Below are 7,480 nucleotides of genomic sequence, written 5' to 3' on the forward strand. Positions count from 1 at the left end.
AATACTGAGTTTCCAGTGGCTGGGTTGTAGCAATCTTCAGCAAAACAGTCCTGAGGTTCTCAGGTCAGTCTCTCCACACGGCCGCTCTCGAAGACCAAGAACAAGAAGCTGAGGCTACAGTGTGCACAGGTGAGGTAACCAGGCTTGGTGTGTGCTGGGTAAAGTGCAGTTTATTTGACGGTACCTTGACTAAAGCTCTTGATCTGTACCTGTTGGACTTGGACACCGTTGGCTAAGTAGGTGACTATGAATAAGCAGGTGAGCAGGTGTTCTATATAACGTGCTGAGTGTATCGTAGAAATGACTTCAAGGATCAAGTTTTCCTTTTTTGTCATGTAAAGTGTACCACCAGCTTATGCTGTGTTTCAATCTTCAATGCTGAAACCTAACAACAAACCTTCATGCCACACTATGAGGCTGTAAAACTTTTACCCTACTTCCTGTGGGTCACTATTGTAGACATCTTCAGTTCTACTATAGTGTATACGAGGTCTTCTTCTGTCATGGTTCGAGGCATGCTTCCTGTAACTTTGTATGTCAGAAAGGCCTTCTAATGAACCTTCACAGTGAGCCATTCATCTTGCTTGACTGTTTCTGTGTAGGGTTTCAGTACGCTCACACGAGGCCTGGTTTACCAGCCGCTTCATTCATTCACAAGAAGGGGACAACACCACAATACACCAAAACAACCTGGTCAAGTGCATCGATCGCTCGTATTCTGCGTTATCATAAAGCCAAGAAAGCACAATTACAGCCTTGAAACTAAAACAAATAATCTGCAGGCACAAACTGCTCCGATTCCAGACCAAACTCAATACAAACTATTAAAGTCTCTATAAAAATTCAGTCACTCCACTGACCTTCTGCAGTTTTACTGTTACTGCATGAAACACACATCCTGTACATTTGGTACATCACTTTTTGTTCTCTATTGTACATCACTGCATTCTTTATTTTTAAATATTATTCTTTTTATTTTTGGGCACAATTTAGCTTTTTAAATTTAGTTTATTTATATACACAGTCTAAGGAGGAGCAGGTCGAGGTTCATTTTACCGCGAGTTGTGTACTGTATATAAGCGTGTACGTGACTAATAAAATCTTGAATACATTAGAATATCCAACATGGAGCCGAGACGCTTTATGATGCTGCTTCATCATCACACAGAAGCAGGTTTCATATCCATCAAAGACGCTGTGTGTGGTTTTTGCCGCTCCTGAGCTGCAAGAAGAGAGACTTCTAAAGAAATGGTAATTGGACACTGCTGGATTTGCTGTAAACACACAAATGTGTATATTTGGGTGAGATTACAGAGCCTACAGCATCAGACTGTGATGCTTTTGCAAATGGGGGCAGGGTGTAAATAAGTGTGTATGTGAGCAAAATGTCCTCACAATCTATGCGACAACCTTAATCTCCATCACTGTGAAACAGATACTATAGATTTCTGCTGCATTCGACCTGCTGCGAGGTGGCAAATCAAAACAGCAGGAAGAGATTGCACGGCAGACTTTAGTTTTAGTCTGTTATGGAAAACGAAATCCTTGTTTATCGCTAGACTTCACAAGAGTTCATTAGCATCAATTAGAAGCACTTGCAGCCGTCGACAAAGCTAAAAAGACTTTCGTTTCAGGGTTTGCAGGGAATAGAAACTTTATCCAATTTGCGTTAATTGCGAGCTAATAATGTTCAGTACTCGATGCTAATAAACAATTTACGTTCAATTAAATGATTATGAACGCTCGGATCACAAAACAGCTTGGACTGTGTGTGGACTGCGTCCGACTGCTTTAGGAATAAGTTGTTGAAATACGGAGGACAGAAGTGCGAATGAAAACGTGCAGCGAGATGGTCACTGAGGTAAAAGGTGCTAGAGCCAAACATTTGAACTGATATTTTAATTTTTATTTAATACTGTAACTAATAATCTAGCTATTTTTGTTCTTTGTGATAAAGTGCTATGAGTGTCAACGGGCTTCTTCTGATTGGTTCACATACATTTGTTTGCCTTCTTCAGTCTGTCCTAAGGGTATACAAACTTCTGCACTCAGTCATCTAAGCGCCCTGAATATGTGTTATACGTATTTTTTCATCTCTTATGTTCAGACTTGACTTATATACAGCTATGCAAGTCTTTAAGGGGGAAAAGTTTCAGCACAAAAGGATAAAGTAAATGTATTAACTCCAAGTTAAAACCCTGAAAGCTAATGAATAATGCAGTACATCTATGAACAAACCAACTATAAAGTTCTTGGACGAGCAACAAGATCTATTAAACATAAGCATGCCCTTTTGTATGCAGCGTGAAAAGAGCAGAAACGAATTTTCTCCTTTTCTTCTAGATTCACTGGGACGTGTTCGTTACTCCGATACCAAAACCTACAGGCCTCCTCTGAAGGACGGAGAACAGAAGCTCATCAAAGTGCCTACGAATCAAAGCAGACAGTTCATCCATAATGTTTTCTAGCTCTAAAGTCAAACTTGAAGAATAAACACTAGCCTGAATCTGCTTAAACATGTTTAATACACTGCAGTATGTGTGACGTGATGAGTGAGCGTGTGGCTGTATCTCTTAAGTGAGTAGCTGATTGCTGTGCTGTCATCAACAGGACGTTGCTAATGCGTTTACAACTGTGTTTGATATGAGAAAACACTTCAACAATCTCAAACAATGCAATAATGCACAGGTTTCGCTGTTAGCGCCACAAAACAAAACAGCAAGGGCTTCTTTTCTTGTCTCAACATTTTTCTGCACCGTTGAAAGTCGCATTAATGAGAAATCCGGTGGATCCAGAATGCAATGCAGCCGATTGACGATTGTGCCGAGCTGCAGCAGAGTCTCGGCTCGGCTAGTTCGAGATCTACGAGATGACAAGCATGATGCTGTTAGCAGCAATATTAACAGGAATGTTGACACGTAGGAACATTTTGTTTAAGCGTATAGTAGATGAGGTGAGAGAGCCGGACACTAAAAGGACTGAGCTTTCTTAAGGATAGAGAGAGATGTGAGGAGTGAGGTACAGGTAGTTAGATAGCAGGTTGTCTTTCAATCGCCACTACTGATAATGTAACCCATAAAAATAATCCAACATGGTTTAAATATCAATAAAAAACATTTATCATACAACTAATCTTGGACACCACTGAAGTGCATATGTTAATAATAGAGATATGAAAGTCTTCCAAGGTGGATTTTTAGTTTGAGCACAAAAATAATATACAAATGAATGAAACCTTAAAATAAATTATTAAAATAAAATAGCTTTAAAAAATTATTTGTTATTAAAATATGAAAAAACAAGTCATGTTCTTTCCATTCAATAACTTGGTTTGCTTTCAAAACTTTTTTGTGCAGTTGGTCATTTGTCACAGTTATAAATCTACCGATGTAGATTTATGGTCCAAGTCACATTGTTGCGTCTACTAGCGATCTTTGCCAAGGGGACACGGCTAACTCTAAACACTGCCTTTTCTGACGATTTAGCCAGGACAAGTGTCTGGGATTGGAAGCCAAGTCTCCAGAGCAGTTCAAAATGCAGGCTATTTCTGGTGTGTTACATCAGCAGGGAGCAGAATTACGTGGACGCAAGAACTTGACAAATAATGGCTTATTTAGAAAACAAATAACAGGCGTTAGATCTCATCTGATTCTGATATGATACTGATGCCGTCACATCAGACATGAGAGGTGTAATATTGTTAGAAAGTGCTGAACGGAACTGCACCACCACGACATCTGGTAGAAAGATCACTTTTACAGTGGGATGCATCAGTCGTGAAATTTATGTTGATAAAAATTAGGCAGCCCACAGAGTCGTACCTCAGCACGGTGCATTCCATCTAATCACCTGGCGACACGTAACGCAGATCTCGTGGGTTTAGCTACAGCAGGCAGTCGCTCGAGATACAGTAACCATGCACCGTGGAAATTAAAGAGAGCACACTGCATGAAATCCTTTCACAGGCTGTGACCACAAGCTGGGGTGCGTTGACTGAAGTGATGAATAGCTTAAAAAAGTAGACAGAATAGAAACAAATACAGCTCTGCTTTTCGATCTCGCATCTGGAGAGAAATGAGAAGAAAACGGTCCAAGCTAAACGTCCTTAAGCACAACAGTCAATAAGAACATTGTTTGGACTCCTCGTGAGGATGTAATACTAGTGGGGTGCCCTCACAGTGAGCAGTGGTTGCTATTAAAATGAGCAGAGCAAGAAAACAGCAATCGGCTCCCGTTTGCTGTGGCTGTTTTGGACACGATAGGATAAGCATGTATTTGAGTTGCAGATGATGGGGTGGTGAGATGGACAACCCACTCAACTTAGCAGATATGGGGAAAAAAAAAATCAGATGACTCACAAGCACCAGGGCTGCTAAGGGGTAGGATTTTGTTTATGAAAGAAGACAGAAAAAAACCCTGATCTACACAAACTACTATACAGGAAATTGTGGAACAATTGACAACTTTCTTGACAAAAGTTGGAAGGCTATACCGATCTGATGCAGATACAGAAATGTGGGACTGGCATTGGATCGAATCAGATTTGACGGTTTCTGATTTGATCCAGTGGTATAGTTTATTTTCAAGCATGCCTGTGGTCTGATGTTTCACATGACTTGGCAAGAGAAGACTGAGGGAAGTTAGAAGATCTCAGAATCGGACTGGTTTTGAGGTATCGGCCATTAAAAATTGAGAAAGCGAGGTCTTTCACGGGCAAAAGATCCAGCATTGTTGTTGTCATGTTACAAATGTTTATGACAAAAGCAGTCATTCAGTGCTATTTTAAATGTCAGGAGCATGAGTACACATCTAAAAATATTCCTGGAAAACAATGTAACACAAGGACGTGCTTACAAACGAAAAGCCATTCAGCATGTTCTGAAACCAGAAATCAGTAGTTTTCTATATTTGTGCAGACAACCCAAGTTAACCTTAATGAACAAACAGAATAGATTCTGAAACTCTTTCTGTATATATTCATGTTAGAGGAAAAGCTAAAATCATTTTGCTGAATGCTGTAAAAAAATTTTTTTTTGCAAGTTCAGCAAATCAAATCATCTCTGAAAAGTCAGAGACAAACTGTAGAGAGAATAAAGACTAGAATAAAAGACTGACTTTTGTAAGGACAGGAAGGGAAACAACACGAAAAAGGACAAGATGTTATTATTGAGTTTCATCTCTACATGTTTGTCAGTGCGTCTGTTTTGGTGCTGATCAATACGTGGATTCATTTTAAAGACTGTTTCACGCCTGTCAAAGTGCTGTGGGCAGCCATTTGCGTGCATATGGAGCAAGTTGAGAGAGAGAGAGAGAGAGAGAGAGAGAGAGAGAGAGAGAGAGAGAGACACAGAGAGAGAGAGAGAGAGAGAGAGAGAGAGAGAGAGAGAGAGAGAGACACACACAGAGAGAGAGAGAGAGAGAGAGAGAGAGAGAGAGAGAGACACACAGAGAGAGAGAGAGAGAGAGAGAGAGAGAGAGAGAGAGAGACAGAGCGAGAGAGAGAGAGACACGCACAGACAGAGTGAGACACACACAGAGCGAGCGAGAGAGACACGCACAGACAGAGAGAGACAGAGAGACACGCACAGAGAGAGAGAGAGAGAGAGAGAGAGAGAGAGTGAAAGCGTCCTCACTTACGTAAATGGCTGATGCATTTTCGGATCTGCTCCCTCCTCCTCCTCCTCTTCTTCCTCCTAATCATACACACACCAGCTCTCACCGTACGCTTCCGTGTGCCCTCGCCACACTTCAGCCGAATGTCCAGCTCTTTGAGCAGCACGACTGTAGCTCGGACTGAACAAACTGTCTAAACCCAATCGCGGATGAATTACAGCGCACTGAGGGCTTTTATTGCACTGATCAACTCCAGCTTTTCTGTCTCTTAAAGCCAGGACGCTCTGCCTGAACCCCCAGAGACTCGAGATGAAACAATGAAACGGCTTTTCAGACGCACAAAATGTTGCATTGTGTCACAATTGTGTCCGTGGATCTTATCGTACGTTTCGGTTTTCTATCCGCTTCCTAACGGGAGCCGCTGAGACCGTGTCACGGCGTTATAAACAGTTATTAACGAAGCCACTTTAAACTGTTTAAAACCAGCCGTGCTATTGTCTGAATGCTGGAACATTCAGTAGGGATTTAACAGTTTATCGTTGGTCTATTGGAAGAGATATATTTCGTTTTAGTTCATATATAAACCCGCCGCTGCATATTCAAAAATCTGGTTAGGCCGCGACTGGAGCCTCGGACTCACCTGACTCGCCTTCACCGCCTCAGGTTGCTCTGGCTCCGGGCTCGCTCTCCGATCCTGAAGCGCTGCGGCACCTCTTTCCCGTGCAGTCCCCGGCGCCGGCAGTGAACACAAAAGCGCTGATTGGGCCTCGGCGTGCGCTCGGCCGCTCGCTCTCTGCCCAGACACGCGGCTTATTGGTCGGCGGCAGTGTCGGAGACGCGCCCCTATTATCGTGAATGTTGTTGTCTGTGTCTGGAGGGGAGGAGACAAGCAGCTCCACGGGTTTGTTATGCGCGTCGTGTCAGCGGCGCAGGGCGAGATTACTACTACACTGGCACATGAACTGTGGACAGCCATATTAACTCCCTGCTCATTCCAGCAGGCCGCATCGCACTAATATGCACTTAAACTCAACCTTTTAACACGATCACACGCAATAAACACGCTTTTACACGTGTCTAATAATCACTGGACCGTTATATGAACGTGAACTTTGCAAAAGCTCCGAAATATAAGTGTGTAAAAGGTCTCAGAAATCCTGCTGTAATGTCTAACACATTATTAGTATTATTATTATTATTATTATGATTATTACTGTTATTATTATTATTATAATTATTATTATTGTTGTTATTATTGTTAGAATTATTCTAAATATAATAATAATCATTATTATTATTATTTATTATTATTTATTATTATTATTATTATTATTATTATTATTATTATTGTCACCTTATTTAATTAAGACGCACATAATTAGCGACGAGGTTCGTTAACTAATGAGGTTCGTGATTAATTAATCTGACTAATTACAGATTATAGCATTGATTAAGAATGACCAAAGCCAGGTCACATTTTTCCGCTTATTATTGTCTCTTATTGACCTAATACTTTAATATGTTTATTAGCTAAGCGGTTAAATTAAGGTATTTAATTCGGCTTAAAATCGGTTTAATTGTCCTTCATTATAGTCATATATACACAGATTTAATACAGCGTATTAACTTCAAAATATTTTTTTAATGATTTGTTTTAATAATTTCTGATTACATATTCAATTATCTTAATCTGGGCATTTTATTATTATTATTGTTGTTGTTGTTATTAATAACAACAACAACAACAACAACAACAATAATAATAATAATAATAATTTAAAAAATAATAATTTTAATAATACTAATTTATAGATTCCATTTCGATGGATAATAAAGATCTTCAAGAAATCAATTCTGGGCATTTTAT

General features: G+C 40.2%; 1 protein-coding gene across 1 annotated transcript in view; it reads right to left on the bottom strand.

Moving 5' to 3' along the window:
• gatad2b (GATA zinc finger domain containing 2B) overlaps positions 1–6,488 on the bottom strand; it is a 38,756-nt gene extending 32,268 nt beyond the window's left edge. Inside the window, exon 1 of the mRNA XM_060897027.1 lies at positions 6,254–6,488. The gene's annotated coding sequence lies outside the window, so the exon portion shown is untranslated. The remainder of the gene's footprint in view (positions 1–6,253) is intronic.
• Between the last annotated feature and the right edge of the window lie 992 nt (positions 6,489–7,480).

Source organism: Tachysurus vachellii, chromosome 21 (genome assembly GCF_030014155.1).
Source record: "Tachysurus vachellii isolate PV-2020 chromosome 21, HZAU_Pvac_v1, whole genome shotgun sequence".
NCBI lineage: Eukaryota > Metazoa > Chordata > Actinopteri > Siluriformes > Bagridae > Tachysurus > Tachysurus vachellii.